Source organism: Cupressus sempervirens, chromosome 7, assembly GCF_028749045.1.
Source record: "Cupressus sempervirens isolate cs-2001-9-10 chromosome 7, ASM2874904v1, whole genome shotgun sequence".
NCBI classification, from domain to species: domain Eukaryota; kingdom Viridiplantae; phylum Streptophyta; class Pinopsida; order Cupressales; family Cupressaceae; genus Cupressus; species Cupressus sempervirens.
The window spans coordinates 5,124,544-5,151,649 of NC_143124.1; the positions used below are offsets into that span (position 1 = coordinate 5,124,544).

Sequence of the window (27,106 nt, forward strand, 5' to 3'; positions counted from 1 at the left end):
CAATAATCTATTTGAAAGGTATCTACAAAAATTTTAAAAATTTTAAAAATATGATACCTTTTATGATCCCTCAAAGTAGTTAGAGCTTTATGATGGAATTATTGTCATTGATATTAACTGATGAAAAGATACAAAAAAAATTGTCATTAACAATGATTTTTAGAGTGGAAAGTAATTAGCATAGAATCTATATATCAAGACAAAGGCAAGATGGTTTCAAATGAAAAAGCAACGACTATATACAAGACAGTAACTACTTGCAATGACTTTGAATGCAGCAATATATTCCTTATATATGATAAAAGGAGCCTAAAATACATGCATCAACTATAGACTCACAATATACATGGAAGAATGTTAAAGGTGTGAATGGACAAAACAACATGGAGTGCAGATAGTAAAAGAATATTAGCATCCATATACAGACAACAAATATAAAAATGATATTCATTGAATGGAATGAACAAAATATGTTGTATTTGGGATATAATGATATATTGGTAGCATTTGTAAACTATACAGGTCTAAAGGACTTGATGACACCTATCCATAAATCAAATTTGACTAAAAATATTAGTAACTACAAAAACCATACGGCAACATCAAGAAGTGGTTAATGAAAGTCACATTGATATGACCAACTGTGTTTGTAAAGTGCAAATATGATAGCATCATGCATGATGTTTATACACAATAAATAGTTTTGGAGAAATAGGGAGCATTGAAACATACAAATGACAAAGCTTAAAAGGCATATTTGAAAGATTTATTTTCTGGAGTCTTCAAACAGATCTACATGTGCACATCTACAGGTTTGGAATTAGAGCCACATCAGAGTTGAACATATCAAAACATATATAGAAATTGAATATTGATAGCAATCTGTATATAAGTCTTGACATAGGAAAACAATTAATATGTTTTCGGTCAACATCTTAGCGATACACTATAGTCACTATGATCTCGAAGGAGATTTTTCATTATGATAAGAGCATATGTGAGAGGTGCTTAAGCTACAACCAGATAACATAAAGACTTGTGACATAAATATGTAATGAGTTTTAAGAAAAATGTGAAAAAATCACCACCTTACATATTTACCATGATGTAAACTATGTGTAAAGTCATTGATGGTAGAGCACTTGAACAAAGCAGGTTAGTAGAGTGATATGTTTCAAAAGTCAAATTATATAAACATAAACGATAAAAAGGGGGAATATAAAATGTCAGGGATTGCAGAAGACAAAAATAATAAACAACTATAATCGTGTGAAATAATACCTATGTTCAAAATAAGGTCGAGTATATTAGAGATGAAAGACTAAAACTGTACATGGTCATTCAACACGATTAGTATGCAGCCTAAATTATTTCTAGAAGAGGCATCGCTTCAAGAAAAAAAAAAAAATAGCAGCGATTAAAAATGGTAGCATAAAGATAGGTGTGTTAAACATTGTTATTAGCACACCAAGCCATTGCCCCTACATATTAATGAAAGATATTATTTGAAAGGCTCAAGAGAATTAAATAATACTAAAGCCAAGATTATTTGATAAGTTACAAATCTTGTGGTTGTGGTAAAGGAAGATACAAATATAAAAGAAATCAAAATATGCAATCAAATTAACAAAGAATTAAAATGAAAAGCAATTACAATAAAAGAAAAAGTGTTCTTTATTTTTTGAAGAGATGTCTTTTCATTCTACAAGGCTTTGAGGGATTAGCCTACTATTGTGATCCTCATAAGCTAATTATTGTGGATAGAGGGTCCTTTGAGAAAGAGGCTTAGCTATGAGAGGGTCTTGTCTTCTTCACAATTTAGTATGTTCTAGTTTGGTCTTCATTTGACTTCGAACAAACTTCGTTTGTGTAAAGTCCCTCATCGTATGTACTTATCAAATATGAATTTCTCTGTTAAATCCATATAGATGATTTGAATGGATATGAAGTAATGTTATAGATTTCCTAATGAAAAATGAGATCAGTTGATACATTCATGTTTTAAATACTTAGTGATTCGAGAACTACTACGTTATCTCGACTTTGTAAACATTAATTTGCACTAACAATGATATGAGGTGTTTTCACCTGATGACGACAATGTTAATTATGGTACCTTAAGTAGGTTATATGCATTCACATGATTTAGTATGCCCTATTGACGATGTTTATAATGTTTAAATAGATGCATGCCCGATGATGATTATTCTAGTATTTTGTTTTGAAATAATGAGCAAATTATGTTATACTAAGTATGCAACTTTTAATGGTTAAATATATGAGCAAAAATGAGATAATAGTTATTTATATGATAGATTGATGTTTTGATTTATGTGATTATTCAGACGAGTTTTAAATATATGCATGTGATTTGTTCTTGAGCTATTGATGTGTGAAATGAAGTGTACATGATTATTAGCCGAGAACTCTAATGGAGAATCGAAACTAGACCCTATATACCATTTGTGAAAACTAGGGTTGAGTCTAATGAAAGACGCAGACCCCGTTGTTTTATATCTTATTTGTATCGTAAATTGAATGTGTGTATCATTTTGTAATTGTTAAGTGTTAATATTTTGTAACAATGATTTTATAGTGTCGCTAAACACTCATGATTCGTATATGCATTTCAACATGATAATTAAGGTTAGCCGAGTAACCTAAGAATTTGAGTTGGACTAAGTTATTGACCTAATACTAATTAGTTAGTAATTGGGATTAATTTCCCTAATCAAAGTTTAGTGATATATTTGCATTCTTAAGATTTTTAGGAAGTCCAAATATTTCAAGCATTTTAACAAGTCATTAAATAGTCCTAAAGGCCAAAACTTATGAAAACTAAGTACCTATGGGGTATATGTATAGGTTGGGGGCATTTTCCACCCATCTAGACCCTTTTGTTGACTTTGATGACCACTCAAATATCTCATTTTTTATTTAGTGCGAAAATGGGAGTTCCACCATAAGTTTCATGAGATAAACTCCACCATGAAGCTTGCTTTAGTGACGAGGTTGAGTTAGAAGTCTCTAGAAGCCCTTGGTCAAGTGGGGAGTTATTGCATTTTGTAAGTAGTTGAGTTGGAAGCTTATTTAGTGGCAGATTTGAGAGTAGAAGGTAGTTCACCCAACCTCTAAATTTAGAGAGCAAAGTCAAGATTGAAGAAGAAAGAATAGCTCTTCTCAGATTTCAGTTGCCATAACCATATTGTGAAGGTAGGAAACCTTCAAGCTCGTATCTTCATGATGTGTTTCATTTCTTAAGTAGGTTTTTGCATATCTGTGTTCATGTGTTTGATGAACATGTTTGGGTTTGGGATTGTAGTGGGTCTTCTTTAAATGTTTTCCTTCATATTCTACGTTTGATTTTTGCGAGAAATTTGTAAGGGATGTGTTAGCATTACTCACCCCCGAAGAGGGCATAAGTGGCCATGTATAGGAAGAGAGCTTCAGTTGGACTCCGACAGTGCAGAGTCTCTCCTCATGACGAGGAGAGGGAGAGAGTAGGGTGTTATGGGCTCCTACTCGTCAATACAAACCATGTTTGTGTTTTGACTGAGAAGTGGAAGAATAGAGGTTCTTATGATATTAGCCTCGAAACGGCATCTATGAAAGAACAAAAGTTCTTGTGCTATTTGCCTCGAAAGGGCATCTTCTATGGAGTTGTGACCAACTTCTCCTACTTGAAAAAATCCACCTACTCCCTAGTCCAATTCGGGAACGAACCTATTGTACAAACCTGAGATGGGAGTAAATGGGTTGATTGTGTCTTCATGTTATATTTGTTTGTGTCCCGATCAACTTCATTCTCTCCATAATTACCTTGATAAAATTGCATATTTTGTAGTGGCTACCTTGTTATGGAGCCAAGCAAAAATTCAGAGTTGTTATTTAAATTCAAATGTGTTGGGAGATTTCTCCTTGAGATAATGGTCATGTTGTAAAAATGTTATTGTTAAACTTATCTTTGAAACAATTATGATCTCAAGTTTTCTTCCCTTGTTCTTTCCCAAGGGAGTCCTTGAATCAGATGATTTAATAAAAATGGAGTGTTTTTTGTCCATATGATGTATTTGAGTGATCAAATTTATATGCATATATTTTCAGTAAATGGATGCAATGATGTTTTACCTTTCCTATGGCATTTCTATTATACAAAGTTGTATTCATATGTTTAAATGGTAATTAGACGAAATGGTGATATATGTAAAGCCATGTAATTTGAATTATAACCATGCTAAGAATATTTGATTTGTGAGTGAAATTTTGTCTCATATTTTGTAATTGATTGAAAGGAGAAATAGTCCTACGTAGGTGAATAAATAAAACATTAAACCTAATTTTATAATCAACTTAGAAAAAAAAAAGCCCCCCTTGACTAATTAAATAAATTGAAAAAATTTCAACACTCAGAAGAAAAAAGAAGGGGCTTGAGAAAATATAACATCCTACAGCAAATATACTCTCTGTCTTTTGTATGGGAAAAAAAATTAATCCCATTTAAGACAGAGCATATTCCCTCTAAAGATTCCTTTTAAATAACCTTGTTTCTATTTAATTAATATTATAAATTTAAATAAACAAAAAAAAAAAAATCAAATAAGTATTTAACAATCCTATTCTATCCTATCCTAACATACACCCCACTATGCTTTAAAACATAAGTGCTCCTTTATCTTGCTCACGTCACCCCACTTAAATCTTGACATGGTACGTAGCCTTTAAAGAAAGATGGAGACAAAGTCAAGAGTTGATTGTATAAACAATAAATCTACTAAAAATTCAAACTTAACGTCAAGAAAAAAAACCATCCTCCAATCACCATCAATGGACATTTTAGACTTTAACAATAGATCTTCATGATGCAATTTGTACCATGAACAGGGCCTGCTTGTGGCTGCATTTTTGGCATCCTTGGTTTGTGTGGGGAATCTTGGAAACTGCCCAAGGAAAATGGGTAAGGTTTTCCTTGAAGGATGGGAGCTGATTTGATAAGGGTGGCGACTAAGATATGGGAGGAAAGTCTTTTAAATATCTCCCTCCAATATATCGCCTCCAACCCCCTTGAAGACCATCATCCTCGGTTGGCATGCAAGTCCGGATCAACATATTATGTGCTTGGGGCAGCGAGCCAAAAGACCCTTGGAAAGCACCATGTTTGGGCAACTAGGCTAGTTGTAAGAAATTAATGTGTTAGGTGGGATAAGGCTGGTAGAAAGCTTAGTGACTTAGGAAGTAGATAGTAGGTGTTTAGGGAGTGTTTGGATTAATTTAGTTGTTAATTTTTAGTGTTAGGAAAAGATAGTAAGGTTAGTGGTTAATAGGTGTAGATAGCTAAAGTGTTAGGATAAGTTAGTTGTTAGAAAATGTTTGTTGGTATTTATTCTATTAGGAATGTAGTAAAGTTTTAAATTATTAATATGTTAAAATTAGGATTTAATTTGTTAAATGTTAGAATATGTACTTAAGACTTGATGTTAGTAGTTAGTGTTAAATTATAATTAGTTTCAATTAGTAAGTGAAAATTAGTTATTAATTTTTAATGTTTAGATGTTATAATTTAATAAAGGTCATTATTGATAAATGTTAGTGCTATAATAAGTTCTTTTTAGTATTTTAGTGTTCTTTACTATGTGTTTAGATTATGATTGGATTTTGGATTATTTATCTATATAAGTGTTAATAGGTGGTTATGTATTAGTTGATAAGTTATTTGTGTTGAAGAGTCACGAAGACAACTGATGATTTAAAATTGATTAATGATTGGATATTTGTTGAATCATGTATTATTTTGTAGTAGTGATCTTTTGACAATGGTATTAATATAATAAAAGCTAAAATTTAGAGAGGGTTTTGGGTTAGTATATGGTAATGTCTCATGCTAGTATGCTCTATAGGACAAGGCATGTATTTGTGGCTTGTAGGTTACCTTTGGTTTCATGTTAAAAGTTGATTTAAATGTTAGGATCAATTAAATGCAAAGAGATTAGTGTATGATTAAGTTCTCATAGGCTTTGCTAAATGTTGTAATTAACTTTTATTATACTGTCAAGTAACCTGTTAAGTGCAGATTTAGTACTTAGGAGATTGAACTAGTAAAATGGAAAAGTATAAGGAAAACAAGTTAAACCTAATGATTAATCGATCAACTCATTTAACCAGAACTAAGTGTTCCCATAGCGTTAGGACTTAGGGGTTCCAACTCGTACAGTATGTGGAGATGTCAACTCTGCATTTTAAAAGAATGTAAATGGAACTCACTTTTAATTCAAATGTCTACTTCTCGTAACCTTTTCAGTGTAGTATATATTTTCATAGTGGACTAATTATTTCAAAAAAAAAAATTGTTGGTGTTTCTTTGCCCTATATTTTGGGCATGACAGTTTGGGTTGAGTTTCATGCACCTTCTATTTATGGCAAGTCTTGTGATGATTGACAGACACCCTTTATATTTTAGGAGAGTGTATTTGGTCACATGGGGAAATAATAGATGTGACTCATATTTTAGACGACATATTTAAAGGATAAGTATTTGGGAGTTATAACTATTCCAGTGGCCTGACTATTATTAAATCATTAAATGGCTTATTATAGAGTCAAAAAAAATTATAATTTCACTCAAGTTGAGGGTTACATCATTACTGGAAGGGGTCATTTATTTAATTAATTTATGGAAGCCTATGCCAAGGAATTAATTGAAGTGTTGGAGTCAATGATTATCATTCTATATTATTACAAAATCAAACGTGCAACCAAAAGCAAAGTTTGCATTTAAGTGAAAAGTGTATGGAAGAAGCTATTGGTCATTGGTGTGTTGAATAAAATTTTGGCTTTAAATGTTAACAAGGAAAGCCTCTGGCTTTGCTATATTCATATCTTATTGTTTTCTTTTATGAAATTTGAGAAGCCTCTAAGGGTTTCAACATTGGAGCTAGAGAAGTCTGAATTTTATATATGGTAAAGAATATATAATGATATTGTAGATAATAAAGCAACTATAAAAGTCATAAATAATAAATTAGCATAAATTCATTCATTCTTCATTCATCAATTCCTCTACTCTTGAAAGGAAATGGTCATCTCATACAATTGTGCACTCATTGTAGATGCATTCTCAGTTTCTCATATAAATATTACACTAGCTCCCCATCTAATCTTGTTACTAATTATTATGTTTCACTAATATACATGTTAAGTTTTATTTTATATAAATACCTTCTTGGTATGTTTACAATTGTATATGATCTTTGTTTGAATTTGCAGCATGATTGAACACTTCCATTGGCTTACAATTAACACTCTAATTGCAAAATACCTTTTCAAAAAATGAAACATTTTCTCAACCTAAGAAGAAAGGAATCGACTCCAACTTGCCAAGAGCTCTTGTTCTAAAAGGCAAAAATGTCCTCTCTTTTTCATATTTAATTTTCCTTAATTTATGGTGGTAAGTCTCAATATGATTTGTTTTCTGTACAGAGCTTGAAATGGAGACTCCTATTTGACCTTAGCTCCAACCAAGTTTTTGGTTTTCTACTATGCATTTTTTAAACATTTCAATAATGGAGGATCAAGTCATAGTAACTTTTATTTCTTGCTAGAAATATGATGAATATCTAATTTGTTTCCGGTCTTTGATTTCTTTAACAATTGATTCTGGAATGGAACCCAAGAGTTTTTTGCATCTATATTAACATTTCTCGACCTCTTTACCTGTTGCCTCTATGTTTGTAGATGGCACAACCAATGTGTGTACAAGGCTCAACAATCAGGATTTGGCCTCCATAATAGTAAATGAATAAGGTTCTCCATTCTTTGCTTTCATTTTTCAAGTTTGATATCTTATGTTGATTTTAGAATTCACAACATTTGAAAGCAAAGTTTAGCTAGATTTTTGTAGTTGTTATTGATGCAGGAGCATCCTTGGGCAGTAGGTGATTTTGCACCATGTTATGGTTTTTGTGCATTTGTTTGATTCTGTTGGCAGGTTTTGAAAATTGCATTGTGGATGAAGCTTGTGATAACTTATGAATTATTGTCTTGGGATCTAATTAAGGGATTCATGGAGATTATATGTCTCTTATCACACTATATTCCAAGTTTATGTTTCATCGGTTGTGTGCTTACCAATTTGTTTGGTAGAATACTCACTTGTCTTGTTGGCAGTATACAGGTTGGAGTTCTTATTTACTTGTTCATGTTCTTTGCTTTCCAATATGTTTATTGGTGGTTGTGAACGTGAATTTAGACCATTGGAGTATTCTGGTTAGGTTCTTGAGGTGGATCTATTTGTTACTGATATGATGGATTGATGGATTCTAGAAATTACTTTATGTAGGAATTTTATTTGTAATCGAAGGTTGACATGCTTAATATGTTTGTCTTCGGATATGTAATATTTGAATGTCAAACTATGAGGCAATGTGTATTAAGTTAGGGTTGTTATCATAGGATTTCTCAACGTTAACTGTAAGGACCAAGCCAGGGGCAACTTGAGGGTTCATAGTTTATGGCACACTCAATCTGAGAGTTTAAGATTTGTATGTTGTCATAACCAAGAAGGCCTGGCAACTTAACATGTTGTATGAAAATATCTTGATCTGTGAATGAAAAGTGTTGTTATTTGGAACTTATCTCTGTTATATTGTGTTGATTCCACTATCTAACTCTTGACAAAGTTTGGACATATCCTTTGGGGTATCCAGATCTTAAATGAATTTTAGAATAATATCCTGATCTTAAATCAATGCGAGGAATCAAATGCCTATTTTTACGGTCTTTTTATTGAGAGCACGATAATCTATACACATGCAAAGTGTCCCATCTTTCTTTTTGAACAGCACTACTAAAGAAGCAAATGGACTTGAACTTGGTCTAACATGTCCCATATCCAATAAAACTCCTTAATGACCTTTTCTATTTCATCTCTGAATGCCTTAGGATGTTTGTAAGAGGTAATAATAACTAGTTTTGACCCTTCTCCCAATTCAATAGTATGTTCAAAACCTCTATCTGGAGGTACTCCTGAAGGTATGTCACTAAAAACCACACTATGTGAATCTGAAATCTGCAACAAATCATTTTGATAATGTTTAGATTCAAAACTCCTTACCTTAGTGGAAATAAGGCATTATGCTAACCAAGCTACATCACCATGGCGAAAAATGGCCTCCATTGTATTAGCAGATACAACCTGGGGACTTCCATTTGACATTCCTTTGAGGATTACCTTCCTCCCATTAATTTTGAAAGAAAATTCACATCGTTTGAAACTCTATGAATATTTACTCTAAGTTATCAAGCATTGAATACCCAACATAACATTAGAGTTAGCCAAATCAACCACATAAAAATCATCAATTACTGTATAATTACCAAGAGTAATACTTAATTGAGGATCCTTATGTGTGCTTACCAAAGTAGTACCACCTGCTACTCGGACAAAAAAACCTTCATGTTTCACTATATGTAAGCCACCCTTTTTAACAAGAGAAACATCAATGAAATTGTGTAGCACCATTGTCTATCATAACAATGACTCATTTCCCTTTTGAAACCCCTCTTACTCTGAAAATGTTAAAATGCGAAGTCCCTATAATTATTGTTATTTCTCCCTTGCCTGGTGGATCTTCCTGAACCTATCCTGTAGTTTTAGGATCTTATTCCTGATTTAGATCTATGTTTTCCTCGTCTTCACTATCTAATACTACTTCAACGTAGTGAATTTTCCCTTTTCCCAAACATCTCTGACCATGCTTCTTTACAATTAAAACACAATTTTTTCCTTCTGAGCTCATCACACTCTTCCTTTTCCAATTTACTCCGAGGTGGTGTGTTGTTTGGAAAAGGTTTTTTTATAAAAATTTGTCTTATAGAGTGGTCCTTTGTTAAGTTTCTTTCCTTTAGAAGGGGGGGGTTCTAGTCCTCTAGCCCTTTTTATGGCCGACTACAAGGAAGGAGCATTTATGGACATAACCCACCCTTTGATAGTATTAGATAATCCATCTACAAATATCATTGTTTTCTATCTCTCTAAGATTTATGTTACTAATACTGCTAATTTTTCAAATTCAGAAATATATTGTTCCATTGTACTTGTTTGTCTGAGTAGAGTCAAATCTTTGAGATGGAGTTCAGGATCCTTAGAATCAAACCTATCAATAAGCCTTTTTGTGAAGACAACATAAGTTTTAATCTAAATATGGCCCAATATAAGTTGTCCATGATGCCACCCTCCAAGTGTAATGATGCATATTTGATGTCTTCATCCTCCATCATTGGGTTTAATTGTAACTACATGTCAAGTTTTTGTACCCAAGCTCTAGCAGTGGTTTTTCCTAATCCATCAAAATAGGGAATAAACATTTCACCAATCTTCCTTTATAATTCCTTATTATACCCCTTTTGCCCCTTATTTCTATGTTTCATCCTAACATCCAAATATTCTCTAAAAGTCATTGATGCCCTGAATTCATCACCTCTTCCTAGAGTTCCCTAATGGTAGGTTCTCTTTCAAGCTATGGATTTCTAAGAGTGAAGGTTGGCATGAAGGGTCTTGCTGAAGTTGAACTTTCAGGTTGTCCATTTACTTATTACTTCTCATGTTCACCTATTTCCCTTACATTATTCTGATTCAAATTACCATTATTGTTCATCAATTGTGCCATCAAATTTGCCATACAATTTACATTATTTTGCATATCTTGTTGACTCTAGAGTAATGCATGTCATCTGCATCTCCCATATTGTTTTCAAAAATTATTTCCTCATTTAACTCAATATGATTGTCTTCAATGTCAACTTGTATAGAGGAACTAGATGATTCTGATAATCTATTTTGCTTGACTCTGGTATTATGGAAATTATAATTTCCTTTTGACATATGTGTGTTTGTACCCACAGGCTAACAAGACTAAAAACTCTAATACCATTGTAAAATCCCTTCTAATTTCAAATTAGTTTCACTGCCTAAATATAGCATATTTCATTAGTTCAATTAACTATTAGATTGTATTCCCAGTCTCTTCTTTCACAACAATAAGACTCAACCCATTATATTCAACAGAAACAGTATCTAGTTTGATTGAATAGGAATGCAATGAAGAACTCTCAAATTCACATTTAAATAAGAGAGGAGCAAATTATAGTAAATTAAAATTTATTATTCTGCATGTAAATATTATTTCATGCTGAGTAATGGCAACTCCTGTAAATACTCTTCCAAGCTAGGTAATCGCACTTGTTGTGCATGCTTATAATAGTGGGTAACAACGTCAATGTGTGGTATACCAATGCCATTGGTAGGAATTTGTATGAAGCCCATTGATAAGGAGTTCTAATAGATATAATTAATATGCTTCAGAAGATTTCATGAATTGCAATCATTTTTCCAGATGACTCATGATAATTTGTGTTTATATTCTCAAGTTACTCCCGATTTAAATACTGCATACGAACATGGCTTGATTTATTCTCAACATCCCATCTGATTTTAGGCATATCCACACTGTTACTCCCATCACTCCTCTTCAAAACATCCACAAATCCATGGTGATACTCCCATCGTCTATTCACAGCATTCACAAATGCACGATGATACTTTGTCATTCCTCTTCAAAGCTTTCACAAATGCACGGTGATACTTTGTCATTCCTCTTCAAAGCATCCATCAAACACAACCCTTTATCTATCCCGTGAGACATTCAAGTTTGATGTATTACATTGTTGTTGATTCTTCAATTGTCCTTGCCTTGTATCAATAGCAATTCAACTGAGATACAATCCAAGCAAGCCGATGATTTGTTTCCAAGGAATTTACCTTGATTCAATTTTCTGATATTCCTAGTTCTGCTCAATCCAAAAGGCCAACTCCTAGTTGATGAACGGATGAAATACCATGTCTTCTTAGATCTTTTTTTCATAGTGTAAATCTTTCTCTCCCCCTTTTCCCAACCTTGTGGCTGAATCTAAAGTGAATAATTCCAATAGGAAGATCTCGTGGATCAACTACTTTCTAATTCGATAGTTGGCAAACTATCTTTGCTAAAACTATTATTTAATTATGTATAAAATGTTTTAATAATTATTTTATATTAATTAAAGGAATACTAGTATAAAATAATTAATATATATAATTTTGAACTTTTTAATAGAAAGAATGTCCCATTGGGACATTACGCACAAGTTACTTGTGCTACCTTCTTTTAGCATGACATTGCCCAATATTTGAAACTGCAAACAACAAGCTTGATATTGAAGTCTATAAGTTTGATAAGAAAGCCCAAAAGAAATAACAAACTCAAAGTCCAATATATGAGTGGAGACATAAAATGAGGATGAGTGCCAATGGTAACAATAATAAGTACAACCATTTTGTAGACTTCTTTTTGGAACCTATTTACCATAAAATTAAGGCACTCCAATACCTAGATTGCTTGTCTTGTAAAGATTACATTCAATAGGGAAGTCAAATTCAATTGGTTGACTAGTTCTTCATGGAAGACTATGTTGTGCTAAGGTTTTACGGTATTGTGATTGAGCCGTGTGAACTTCCTATGCATGTGACGGTAAAGGTTTTTGCATTGGAATATGTATACTAGATGGAGAATGCAGATGAACTATTTAGTGGACAGCAAAAGAAAATGATATTTCTGCCCTTTCCTTTTGAATGTGGAGGGCTCTTATTTGATAGAAAGGCTTTCTAAGTGACAAGTGAATTGGTAAATTTTTTAGCTTTGATCTTGTAACTCACTTGAATTATGATCCACTCAACATAACAAAAGAAAGACTTATTGCCAGTGGGAACTCTATAGGCAAATATCAACATCGGAGATGTCATTGGTATAAAATTTTAAAAGCATGGATTTCTAGGATGAGCTTAAGATAGAGATGGAGAAACATGCAACAGAGATTAATATTCCAAAATTCATAAACCTAAAAATCTATAAACATCTAGTTATAGACAATTAATTCTAAGTAGAAATTATTATTTCTAAAAAGAAATTGTAGAAACAAATAAAGAGTGATTTATTTACTGAACGATGACTAAGCAACAATAATATATATATATGGATGACAAATATTCATAGAAGTGGTTCCAAATTCCAAACAAATCAAGGAAGCCATAATAATAATGATGGAAGAGAATTTATTATGGTGCTAATAATATACAGGAAGTCACATCACTAAGTGTGTGATAAAACATAGTTCTTTTATTGTGTCATTCCCATAAGCACACAAGTATTTTCCAATCACGTCTGCCAAGTGATAAGTGCCATCAAACATGAAATAAAGACTAAGAACAATACTGGAATATAAAGTTTGTTTTCATGCAATCAAACGTTTAAGTTAAGATAAGAGAGTATAAAGTACAATTACAAAATATTATTTAATTTTGTTAAAAAGGAGGATACATAACTTTTGGTTTTTGAAAGGTCATATTTTTTCGTTTTTTTTATATATCAATAAGAAGACTTTCATTGGCACAAAAGAAGTGAAGTAAAGTACTAAGTTTTCTGGATTTGATTGTGTTTGTTTATTTCATCAACGTTTCGGATCACACTACATGATCCATCATCAGGATAAGAAAGTGAAGGGTAGTAAGATATGAAGAAGTATGTGAAGAAGTAAAAGAAGTGGTGAGAAGTATATGAAGAAGTAAAAGTAAAAGGAAGAGGGAAATATTTTAAACAATATTGAACAGAAAAATAATATGTGAGCAAATCAAGTAAAAGAAAGTGTGTGAAGAGGAAACATTGGAATATAAATTTAATCTATATATAAGTCTTTCCCAATTAGTATATCAATAACTAGTTGCAATTAGTGATTTTTCCTAAATTGGGTTTCCACATTAAATCTTGGTGTCACTTGTGTTCATGCTATTTATTTTATGTGTATGCAACTAAGTTAAGTAAAGTTAATCACATTAAACATCTAAAGCTCTGAATGCTCGGTAGTTACTGTGTTATAGTTATTACAACAGTTGTTAGTGTAAACCAAGTGCCTATGTGCTTGCCAAGTTACAGCAAAATATAGTTCTTGCAAAGTTTATATATTTGATTTGTATTGACATCTAATGGATCTAGGATTTATTTTTTGTGGTAACTGGTTCGCCCCTCCCCTCTAAATTACTCCTATATTTCCAACGATTGGTATCAAAGCTCTTGGTGCTTACAGAGAAGGTTTTAAGAACCTAAGCTAAAGATCATGATGTCTTACAAAAGAGAGATTCCCAAGCTGAACAGACATAACTTCAAAGCATGGTAGGAACTCATGAGGCTATATTTGGCAATCATTACAAATTCAGGGCTAAAGTACCTAAATGCCAAATATGTGACACCTGCTAGAACTATGACTATTGAAGAAATTGAAAAAAAGAAGAGTCACAACATTATGATGATTATGACATTTTAAGCTCTCTCATCCTGATGATGGATCATTCAGTATGATCCGAAACGTTGATGCGGATAAACTCACACACAATCTTACCCAAAAGCAGAAATAGATTATGATGATTGATATTGCTTCATCTCTCAACTATGTTGAATTTGACAAAGTCAAAGATTGTGGAACTGCTTATGAAATACGGATCAAGCTAAAAGCCATCTATGGAGGATGATAATGTAAGAAAGCTTAAAGTTGAAAGTCTCAGAGGACAATTTTATCAAATAAACATAAGAGAAGATGAGAACATTGCAAAGTACAATGACAGAATCAAAGTCAGTGTTTGTGCAACCAATGCTTCAAGAGGAAAGATTGAAGATGAAACAATGGTAAGTAAGTTTCTCAAAACACTTCTTCCTATATATGCAATCAGAGTATCAAAAATTCAAGAAATAAGATGCAATCCAAAGAATGATATAACATTAGATGCAATAATTGGAATATTAACAACATTTGAGCTAGATAACTATGTTAATTATGTTCTGAGTTCTCGCAATCTTGAGTCTACATTTGAAGCCAAGTCGTCACTCAAGAATAAAGCTAAAAAGTCAAAAGCCAAACAATCTGAAAGTGAAAACAATTTTGACAGTGATCTTGAAACTATTGAGGCATTACTTGCAAGAAGGTATCCCAAAGGCAAAGGAAAGTACAAAGGCAAAATTCCTTTGATTCGTTTCTCTTGTGAAGAAGTTGGACACATTGTTACAAGATGTCCAAATAAAGAAGACAAAGATGAAAAGAAATACAACAAGTACAAGGGCAAGAAGGATTTCAAGAACTTTTAGGACTACAAGGACAAAGATAAGAAATCTTATTTTATGCCTAAAGATTCAAATAGCAGTAATGATGATGAAATGGTCTATATTGTTGTAAAAGATGAATCTAATGATGGAGATAAAATGACACTTATCTCTCATGATAGAAAAAATGAAACATGGATTATTGATAGTGGTTGCTCACATCATATAGTGGTGAAGAAACAAAGTTTGAACATATGGAAAATTATGATGGTGGAAATGTGAGATTTGGAAACAATGAACCATGTGGCATTAAGGGAAAAGGTTGTATCTCACTAACAAATGAACTTAGATGTGATCATATTTATTGGGTTGAAGAACTAAAACATAATCTATTGAGTGTGGCACAATGGAACAACATTGGATTCAAGGTAGAATTCATGAATGGGAAGGCCAAGCTGCTAGATGGAAAAGGAAATCTGGTTGGGTGTGGTAACCAAACAAAAGGTAAATTCAAGGTAGAATTCATGAATGCGAAGGCCAAGCTGCTAGATGGAAAAGGAAATCTGGTTGGGTGTGGTAACCAAACAAAAGTTAACCTATAAATTACCTAGATCTTAGTGAAAGTTCATGTTTCATTGCTCAAATAGAAGAAAGTTGGTTATGGCATAAAATGTTATGTCATGTGAACTTTGATAATCTGATCAAGAGAAGCAAAAACAAAAGATTGAGAGGTATTTCCGATATGAGGAAACCTGATATGGGCCTATGCAAAACTTGTCAAATTGGTAAGATGGGCAAGACAAGTTTCAAAAGCAAAAATTATCATTATGAAGACATCTTGGAGCAGGTTCATACAGACTTAGGTGGACCTACTGGAATTGAGAGTTATAGTGGAGATAAGTATTTTATTCTTTTTGTTGATGATTACTCTAAAATGATGACTATAATGTATTTGAAAGATAAGTCTGAAGCATTTCAAAAATTTAAGTGGTATCTGGCAAGAGTGGAGAAAAAAACTAGAAAGAAGCTAAAATATTTGAGCTCAGATAGAGGTGGTGAATTCATTTCCAATGAATTCAATGAATTCTGCATGAAAAGAGGAATTAAAAGACAAGTATCAATCCCTGGTACACAACAACATAATGGTATAGCTGAAAAAAGGAATAGATCCATCATGGATTGTGCAAGAACCTTCATGACAGAAAATAATTTTGCAATCAAATACTAGAAGGAAGCCATCAATACTACAGTACATACCTTAAACAAAGTACAGTTGAAGAAGGACTCAAATCAAACTCCTTATGAGCTATGGTAAGTTACTTGAAAGTATTTGGTAGAAAATGTTATATCTTGAAGGAATCTAGGAAAGGGAAATTTGATGTCAAAGATGATGAAGGCATATTCCTATGATATTCCTCCAGAAGTAAAGCTTATTAATGTTTGAATTTATGAATTCATGAAATCATAAAAAGTGCACACGTGAGAATTGATGAGTTTTCAAAAAAGAGTGAGGAAGAGAGGAGCAAAGAACCTGAGGATTACAGAAGATTTATATATTATGAACCTAACACACTGCCAAATCCAATTGGAAGTCAACAGACTTCACCTCCTGAGTCCCCAAAATCTCTAGAGGCTACCGAGTTGCAACCAATGTAACCCGAGTCACAATATTAAGGACTCGAGTCACAATCGGAAGCTACTAAGCTATTGCCAGAGCAAACCAAGTTTGATGAACCTAAGTCACAAGCAGTAGGACCCGAGCTTGATATAGAAGATAATGGCGAAGCTAGTGGAACAAATTCTAAGTCCAAAGTACTTGTGTTAGTAAGATATGCCAGAAGGAAACATGCACATGATCAGATCATTAGAGACAAGTCAGATGGAACAATGACAAGAAATAAATTAAAAGGTACATGTTTGCTTGATGAATTTGAACCTAGATCAGTTAAAGATGCTTTGGATAATGAAAGTTGGACTAAAGCTATGAATGAAGAAATATAACAAATAGAGCGAAATAAGACATGGACTCTTGTTCCTAGACCCAAGGATAAGAATGTAATTGGCACAAAGTGGTTTTTCAGAAATAAGTTGAATGAAGATGGAGAAGTTTCAAGAAACAAAGTAAGATTAGTATGCAAAGGTTATTCTCAAGAAGAAGGTATTGATTATGGTGAAACTTTTTCTCCTGTTGTAAGATTAAAAGGTGTTATAATCTTACTTGCTTATGCTGCAATTAAAGGATTTAAAGTTTATCAAATGGCTATGAAATATGCATTCTTGAAGAGAAAGTTTACATAGAACAACTAGAAGGTTGTGTAGATTCTAGCAAAAGGGATATAGTTTGTAAATTGCACAAGGCATTGTATGGACTCAAGTAAGCTCCCAGAGCTTGGTATGAAAGACTACATAATTACTTGATAAAGATTAGTTTTTTAAAAACAAATGATAACAATAGCCTATACATAAAAGAAAGACCAGACAAGAAAATTGTATTGGCTGAATATTTGTTGATGGCAAATTGTTCACAAGAAATGATGATTTATGCAAAGCATTTTCAGAAGAGAAGAGTAAGTCTATGTTTGGAGAAATAAAATTCTTTGTTGGATTGCAGATACAACAGAATTACTCAATCCAAATATACCAAGGGGATACTAAAGAAATTTGGAATGGAAGTTTCAAGACCAGTTGGAACACCTATGTCTACTAGACATAAGCTTTCCAAAAATGATTATTCCAAAGAGGTAGATCAAACCACATACAAATCAATGATTGGAAAATTACAATATGTAGTGCATACAAGACCTAATATTGCATTAACAGTTGGTATGGTGGCAAGATTCTTAGCAAATCCTAAAGAAAATCACATGATGGCAATCAAGAGAATCATGAGGTATCTAAAGGGTACTAAAGACTATGGATTATGGTACAAGAAAGGAGGCAATCTAGATTTGAAAGCCTTCACCGATGTTGATTGGGTAGGAAGTGTTGATGCTAGGAAGAGCACCAATGGTAGAGCATTTTTTCTTGGTAAAAAACTAGTGTCTTGGACAAGCAAGAAGCAGAATTGTATTTCTATGTCTACAACAAAGGCAGAGTATGTAGCAGTAGCAGTTAATTGTTCCAATGTTGTTTGGTTTAAGCAATTGTTGGCAGGTATGAAGATAGAGATCAAGGATCCAATGGCTATCTTTAGTGGTAACACTAGTACAATTAATATATCAAAGAATCTAGTGATGCATACCAAAACTAAGCACATTTATATAAAATATCACTTTTTGAGAGAATTGGTGCAAGATAAAGAGGTTGCAGATAGAGTTTGCTGACAGAGGGAAAAACTGAAGGCAGAGGGAATTCTCATGGATAAGAATTAGAATGAAACTAAAGATATTTTCCTTACTTTATTTTGCTCTAAAAAAATTATTGTATTATGACATGTTGTGTTGCCATCAATGCCAAAGAGGGAGATTTTTAAATACATTTGGTTAATTGTGTGTTGTCTTTGATGCTAAGTCACAAGGTTCGCCGAATTTTCGGCTCTAGGTTCGAAATTTGGCAAACCTTGAAAAATATAGGAAAATTCGTGCAAAATCGTCATAAATTTGTACGACCAGTAAACAACCGCTTTTCTAAGAATTTCAATAAAAAGATTAATAAGTAGATGCCTTTGTTAACTCCACGACTAGGGCAAACTGTGGCGGAAATTATCAACCATTCTGCTTCAACAGTCATTGCCTGCAAATCGTTGTGAGTCCTTGTCGTTAAATTTTTCTGCAACCTTTTCTTTTGGCATCTCTTGCATAACCTATGAAATCTCTGGCGAGCGACTTCTCATATCCCTCCGCGTTTCAATCAAGTTGTGGAGGATTATTTAATTATAGATTTAGTAATACTTTTAAGGTTTGAGATTATTTAGTTTTAGGTTTAATAATAGTTTTGAATTATTATTATTATTATTACTTTATTAGTGTTATTAACTTTATATTATTTATCAAATATTAAAACATATCAATCTTATATTTTGTTTTTAATTATTATTAAGTTACTTAGTTTTATAAATTTAGTTCTCATTTATTTAATAATACATAAAGATTAAATATTTATTATTTGGTATGGTTTCATCTTATACTTTTTATTATTTATTACAATAATTTTATTATTTTTAATTAGTTCACAATATAAAAAAATTAAGTGATTATTATACTTTTATATTTTTTTTAAAAATATTATAGTTTGATAGTTTTATTTTGTTTCTATATATAATTTTGCATTTAAAATAAATATTTGTTTCTTTCTTTTAAGTAAAAATTATATATATTGAAGTTATTTAAAGTAGAATTTAATATTTATTTAATTTTCATAATAGAGTTTATTATTATATTTTTTATGATTTTAAACTATTATACTTAGTAGCTTTAGTTTTATTTTTTAAATTAATATAATGTTTAAAAAAATGAAATTAATAAATTTATTTAGTTTGTCGTTCATGAAAGTGGAATTTATTATTTATTTATTTGCATTATAGAATTTAAAATAACTATTCCTATATTTAGTTTTAATGTTTTTAAAATAAATATTAAATGATTTAAAATAAAAATAGTAATTTCTATTTTATCACACAAGTCAAAGTATGTGACAAAAAATGGTGCTAAATTGTATTGTACTAAATGTATAAAAGATTTTATTTATGAGAAATTTAACAAGGGAAAGAGACCATTTACTTGGTATTATTGGGGCTTGAGGAGGAGGTTTTAGAGCTTGTCAGCAAGTGACTAAGGAATTGAAAAGTTCTTTGCATGAAATTCATAAATATATAATAATAAATAACATATACTTCTATTTTTTTTAAAATTACATAAGGCGAATTTAATGTCGAATTTTTTTCGATTATTTTGACTTGTCGAACTTCATCCGAACTTCATAGTTGTCGAACTCGAACTCGAACTCGAACCTTGTGACTTAGCTTTGATGTTACACAAATGTCATGTCTTTGCCAGTCACTGTATGTCAAGCTCACTCTGATGATGAAGATAGATTCATGTGTCTGCAAAGCATTCCAGTGTTTGTCAAGTTCAAAAGTCAGTGTCTATCAAGTTTACTCGGGTGACAAAGAGAAGTTTGCAAAAAGTTTGAGTGTTAACTGAGCTCACTTGGTTAGTGAAAGAAAAGTAGGATGGAACCAATGTTAACCAAGTTCACTCAGTTACCAAAGGAATTTTGTGAAGATGCAGTGTTAACCGAGTTCACTTGGTTAACACTAGAAAATCGCTTCTAAGATAGTGTCTACCAAGCAGGGTCAACTAACGAAGGATTTTCTTGTTTTGGCATATTGAATGTAATAGATTTGTTTGTTGGTTCTAGCCAACTAAGGTAATGAATTTTAATTATTCTAAGTTGTATTCAAGTCGACTTGATGATGTGTATGATATAAATATAAAGTCGAGGATTGAATGTGTACAAGTGAATAGAAGATCTGAAGATGCCAAGAGGAAGTGAATTAGAAGGATAAGCAGAATACCCTTTTGGAGCTACACAGATACATTCAATCAAAAAGGATCAAGTATACAAGCTAGAATTGAGATCTGCAATCAGTAATTCAATTGCAATAGAAATCGGGTCATCTCATTGTTACTCTCAACCATTGTAGTAGTGATCTAAATCTCTTAACAGAATTGGCTTAACAGCTATTCGTAAATCCTCTAACAAGGTGGTATTTCTAGATTAAAGTGTCTAAAGACCTCTAACAAGGTCATTCCTAACAGGGCGATTAAACCCTCCAATAGGGTCACACCTAACAGTGTGTTTTGTAACCTTTAACAGGGTTGGCTTCTAATAGGGCTCACTTGAGAAGAGTGAAAATCAGGAACTAGTTGCAATTGGTGGTTTTCCCCAATTGGAGCTGCACAAATACATTCAATCAGAAAGGATCAAGTATACAAGCTAGAATTGAGATCTACAATCGGTAATTCAGTTGCATCAGAAATTAGGTCATCTCATTGTTACTCTCAACCATTGTAGTAGTGCTCTAAATCTCTTAACATAATTGGCTTAACAGTTATTCGTAAATCCTCTAACAACGTGGTATTTCTAGATTGAAGTGTCTAAAGACCTCTAATAAGGTCATTCCTAACAGGGTGATTAAACCCTCTAATAGGGTCACACCTAACAGTGTGTTTTGTAACCTTTAATAGAGTTGGCTTCTAACAGAGCTCACTTCAAAAGAGTGAAAATCGATAACTAGTTGCAATTGGTAGTTTTCCCCAAATTGGGTTTCCACATTAAATCTTGGTGTCACTTGTGTTCATGTATTTGTTTCATGTGTATGCAACTAAGTTAAGTAAAATTAATCACATTAAACATCTAAAGATATGAATGCTTAGTAGTTACCAAGTTACAGTTGTTACAACATTTGTTAGTGTAAACCAAGTACCTATGTGTTTGTTGAGTTATAGCATAATATAGTTTTTGCAGAGTTTATATATTTGATTTGTATTGACATTTAAGGAATTTGAGATTTCTTTTTGTGGTAGCTGATTCAACCCTCCCCTCTCATGTACTCCTATATTTCCAACAGATTCGTCATTGTCGGACTCGAGGTCGATGCATGCATAGTAGTGCATTGGTATGTCAACTCCATGTACCCTAGCACATACCTCATCCAGTTTGCACCAATATGTAAAAAGTTCTTAAAATTGTTCAAATTTGTGATTCCTATCCAATTTAGAAACTTTGATTCATCCAATGGTTATATTTAACACAGTGTATCCACATTCACACATGTGAATTTATGCATCTTAACATATTTTGCAATGTACATAGCTCTTTGTTGAACCTTTTTCATAATATATCTCATTTCCTCTAGCACGGGGAGACAAATTGTTAAAGTTAAAGAGTATCTTAACATTAGTTAAAGATGAATAGAGTTGAGGAAAATTGTCTTGCATAGAGTGGCATAGTCCAAGCAATGGTGGATATTCAGAGAATACTTGATGCGTTGGTTCATCCAAAAAGATCCATCTCATATGAATAGAGTCGAGGAAAATTGTCTTGCATAGAGTGGCATAGTCCAAGCAATGGTGGATATTCAGAGAATACTTGATGCGTTGGTTCATCCAAAGAGATCCATCTCATATCATTATCTTTAAGAATCTTCCTCCCATCAATAAGTCCCTCAACAATGTGTTGAAATTCCAGACTCATTTCGGACTTCAATAGAAGTATTGGTAAATTTCTTTGATCAAAGATTCCACTTAACAAACACAACCAAAATCGCTAACAATTGCAAAAGCTAAATTCATTTGGTAGGCCCTACAGTGAATGGGAATAACGTAGGGTGCCAAATGATTTTGGATCTTTGTGTGAAGACCACCTTAATGACCTTGCATAACCAAAGCTCCATCGACTCCAATGCAAACCAACTTTTTGGCAATCTCTTTAAAAAATCATATAAATTTTCTACTATTGTGTTATACTTCAATGTAGCAGTAGATAGTAGAAAAGGTTGACGGAAATGATCATTTACAGTATCAACATGCATCCACACCTAGGAAGTATTCTCAATTGCCATAACTTCATCTAGAGGCAATGCAATGAAATGTGAATATTTTATTTTTTCCTTCATATCTTCATTTTTAACCAAGACAACTAGCCCATTCTCATCCATTGTTTACTGACCAATGAATATTTTGATAGTTTTGAACTTTCAAAAAGTGCAATAAACCACTCATTGAAGGAGAGTTTGTCATAGGACACACTAGATAAAAGGCAACACTTAACAACTTTTCCCATATTTTCCATTTTCATTGCTTTCCCAAGAAAAGCTTTAATAGATTTTTTTACTCCAGAACACTCCTCCCGTAACTGCTCATGTAACTCGTAAAATTTGGCATTCTTGATATATAGACAATTGTCCTTCATTTTCCATGTTAGCACAGATTTTTCAACTCCATCTATAGTTTACTTTCTGTAAACTTTACAAACATTATTTTCTATGATATCAAGTTTAAGTTACAACCTATTTTCCTTCTTTGATATCTATGGGAGAACCTTACATTTGCATTCTACAGGAGGCTCGCCATCAATTGGATTGGGCACTAGTTCAATGAACCATAACTTTTCCAATAATTCTAATTGAAAATTACTTTTCGACAAATCCTTGTGAGGTTGATCTTTTTTTATTCCAATTTTCTTTTCCCCTTATGTGCACGAACTTCATTTTTGGCATCACTTTTGATTTTCTCACCCAAGTCTATAATATTAGGTTCTAACTCCCTACTCAAGGGAACTACCTCAATATCATCTTTGAGTTCATCATCAACTAAGATATTAGGGTCACCAACTTGAACTTCTTCAAAATGTTCTCCAACTTGTGATGAATCCCTTTCTTCACTATGCAATAGAGATGTATGTTATGAATATTGTAGGTTGCCACTATTTCCACTACCAAAGTATGCTAATAAGTTTTTGCATTTTGGTGGCCTCTCTTGGCTTTCCCTAAATTCAAGTATCCTACCAAAATCCTTCTTGTAGGATATTACAAACCAATAAAGGCTACAAAAAAAATCAAACAACTTGTTGAACAAAAGAATGTACAGTAGACTACTTAGACTACATAAAATAATAATACGATTCATTCACATAAAAAGGGTACCTACTACAGTACTTCCCAATGAAATTTGCAATCCTATCTAAGCAGTGAGTAGTGAGCAGTAAGGTGTCCAAAGGGTATCTCTATCGACGCCAGCAAAAAAGAAAAGAAAAATTAAAATTAAAATTCACTTACATTTAAGGAAAACCACATGTCATGACTAGATAATGCACTTAGCAGTGACCACATTGAATCTTCGGCAGCAATAAGAAAAAAGAAAATTGTGTAAAATAAAAGTATCATATCAATGTATTATACCAAACTAAGTTAGCGAATCGCACGAAATTCGCAAGTGGAAATGTAACAAGTAGGCGAAACAACACTTCCTATGCAAGCCCAAAATATATAATAGTTGGCTAAACGGGGCTAGTTGGAGATACAAGTTAGTAAAACGGTAGGCGATGCTCAGCCCCAAGGAGAATAATTTGTTATGCTAAGGTGAAATAATTGTGTCCAATACGAAAAAAATAGGTAAAGGTTGGCAATTTTTTTTAAAATAATTGTATCTTAAATGTATATTACATTGGCGATTGGATCGTGATTTTGGACCAATTGCGTGTAAAGTAATGGGTGAGTAGCCTAGGCTTTGGACCCAAATTATGTAAAATTATAGAGATGCAGTTGACTAACTATAAATGTTTTATTCACCAAATGACGATCAGTCGAGGAGACAAAATCATCAATTGGTGAAGATTTGCCACTAAAAATATCACTACTCAAGACAAATTTTTGTAGCTTTCTTCCCTTTTTTGTTAACTGTTCTTGTTATAGACTCTTTCAAGTAAGAAAGCTAGTCATTTACAGAAACCATTTTATTAAGAACATGCATATTAAATTTCTAAAAAACATAGGATTAAAGGATATTATTAGATAAAAGGTGACTAATAATAGGCACTAAACTATTACTTGTAGCATAGTAATTTAGATAGAAAAGTTTTGTTTGAGCCTAAATATTAACATATATTATACATGAAACCTCATTATTCTAAAAGGCAACTCAGGATATGGAATAGACAATGTTTTGGGAACCTTCACTCTATGAAAAGGCTTTCTCAGGAAGATCTTGATGTCATAACTAGGCAGATTAGAGTTTGAGGTTTCTCAGAGGATTTTGGAAGGGCTGAATCCCTAGCTTCTAGAGTTCTAGAAGAATGGGAACTTCGAGAGGAAATTTTTTGGAAGCAAAAGGCTAGAGTTGATTGGCTCCAGGTAGGTGATAGGAACACTGCTTTTTTACATAAAACTGTGCAATCTCGTCGAAATCAGAGCAATATCACTTCATTGGTTAATTCACAAGGTATCCAACTGACTTCCTCGCCAGCTTTATTCTAGGAGGCTACTCGGTACTTTTCTACCCTCTTCTCTGAGGACTCTCCTCCTGCTAATAATGAAGAAAATATTATTTTGTCTTTGTATTCCTTCCCTTACTACCCAAGAAATGAATGATTATCTCATGTGACCGATCTCTTTGGAAGGTTGGAGGAGGTGATCTTTGGAATGCCTAAGGGAAAGGCTCCTGGTCTTGATGTCTATCCAGTTGAATTCTTTCAAGAATTCTAAGACATCATTAATCATGATTTGTTGGAGGTGATTGAGGAATCCTATTCTAGCAAGCAGATGCTTTGGGCATTGAATTCTACTTTCTTGACTCTTATTCCAAAAGGAGAGTGGGCCAATCAACTAGAGTTTTTGAGACCAATTGCCTTATGTAATGTGGTCTACAAAGTCATTACTAAGTTGATTGTTGGGAAAATTAAAAAAGTGGCTCCCCATTATTCTCTCAAAGGAACAAGGTGGTTTTGTTGTTGGAAGATAAATTTTGGATGGGGTGGCTATTGCTATTGAGGCTATTCACTCTATGGCTAGTTCAAGGGAGTGATCTATGTTTGTTAAGCTAGATATGGCTAAGGCATATGATAGAGTTAAATGGAGTTTCCTGAGGAATATTCTTCTTACCTTTAGCTTTAGTTCTGACTGGGTGAGTTGGACTATGAGTTGTGTTACTTCTGACTCTTTTTTAATTCTTCTTAAGGTCAAGCTTCCCAACTTTTTGATGCCTCTAGAGGTCTCCACTAGGGTCATCCTCTCTCCCCCTATCTTTTCATCATCATGGCTGAGGACTTGGGCAAATTCATTAAGTATTAGGTTTCCCAGAATTCTATTCGAGGGTAGCGGTGAGGTAATGGTTTACCTACTCTTTCTCACCTTCAATTTGTTGATGATTCTGCTCTTGTGGGTCTTGCTAGGATCAAGGAAGTTGAAGCCTTTTGACATACTCTGGATATTTATTTGGCAGCTTCAAGCCAAAAAGTTAATGAGCACAAATCTTCCATTTACTTTTTTAACACTCCTGACTCAATTCAATAAAAAATTGTTGATATCCTGCGGTTTCATATTGCATCACTTCCTTTGACTTATCTTGGCATCCCTATCATTGTTTCTAGGCAGCCACGACTCTTCTGGCAAAACTTGATTAGCAAGCTTCAAGAAAAGGTAAATAATTGGACTCGTAGATGGCTTTCTACTACTGCTCGGGTTACTCTTCTTCAATTTGTTATTCAAGCTCTTCCTACTTATAGAAGCAAGGTTCAGGCCACTCCTGTTTACTTTCTCAAGGAGTTTGATGCTCTTTCTCAGCAATTTTTTTGGAGTGGTAATTTGCATAGCACTAAATGGAGTTTGATCAGTGGGGAGACTATTTCCAGACCTACAAAGGAGAGTGGTCTTGGTCTTCGATCAACTCTCGAGTAGTCAAGCATTGGCTGCTAAGCTTTATTGGCGATGGTGCTTTGGACAACATCAACTTTTGAGCTTGTATTATCACCCATAAATATTTCAGAGGGGCTGATCCTTGCTCTATTTCTACACTTCCTCTTGAAGGTCATGGCTCTATGGTCTAGCATACTCCAAAGACTGGTGCTCTGCTATTCAAGAGAGGTATTTTTTGGATATGTAAGGGAGGCTTTGAGGCTCTGCTTTGATTCGATGCTTGGGATGGATTCTCATCCATATTATCCATGTACCCTCATCTTCAGACTCTCTGTGATTCTTTTCATGTTGCTGGATGGGATAAAGTGGCTCATTACAAGACTCCTTATCAGTTGGGACCTATTGTTGGTTACAGATGGCAGCACTCTTCTGATTGGCCTCCTAAAGGCACAAAGGTGAATCATCAGGAGCTTTCTCAACTTTTGGCCTCTAGGAAGTGTTCCTCTCTGCTAGGACCAGATGTTTTCGCTTAGGGAGGTACCTTGTCTGGTAAATATCATGTCTTTGCTAGGTATCA

General features: G+C 33.1%; 1 protein-coding gene across 1 annotated transcript in view; it reads right to left on the reverse strand.

The window, feature by feature from the left end:
• The window catches only part of LOC149545127 (uncharacterized), a 162,094-nt gene that overhangs the window by 130,089 nt on the left and 4,899 nt on the right, over positions 1–27,106 (reverse strand). Inside the window, exon 4 of the mRNA XM_089790526.1 lies at positions 58–117. The gene's annotated coding sequence lies outside the window, so the exon portion shown is untranslated. The remainder of the gene's footprint in view (positions 1–57; positions 118–27,106) is intronic.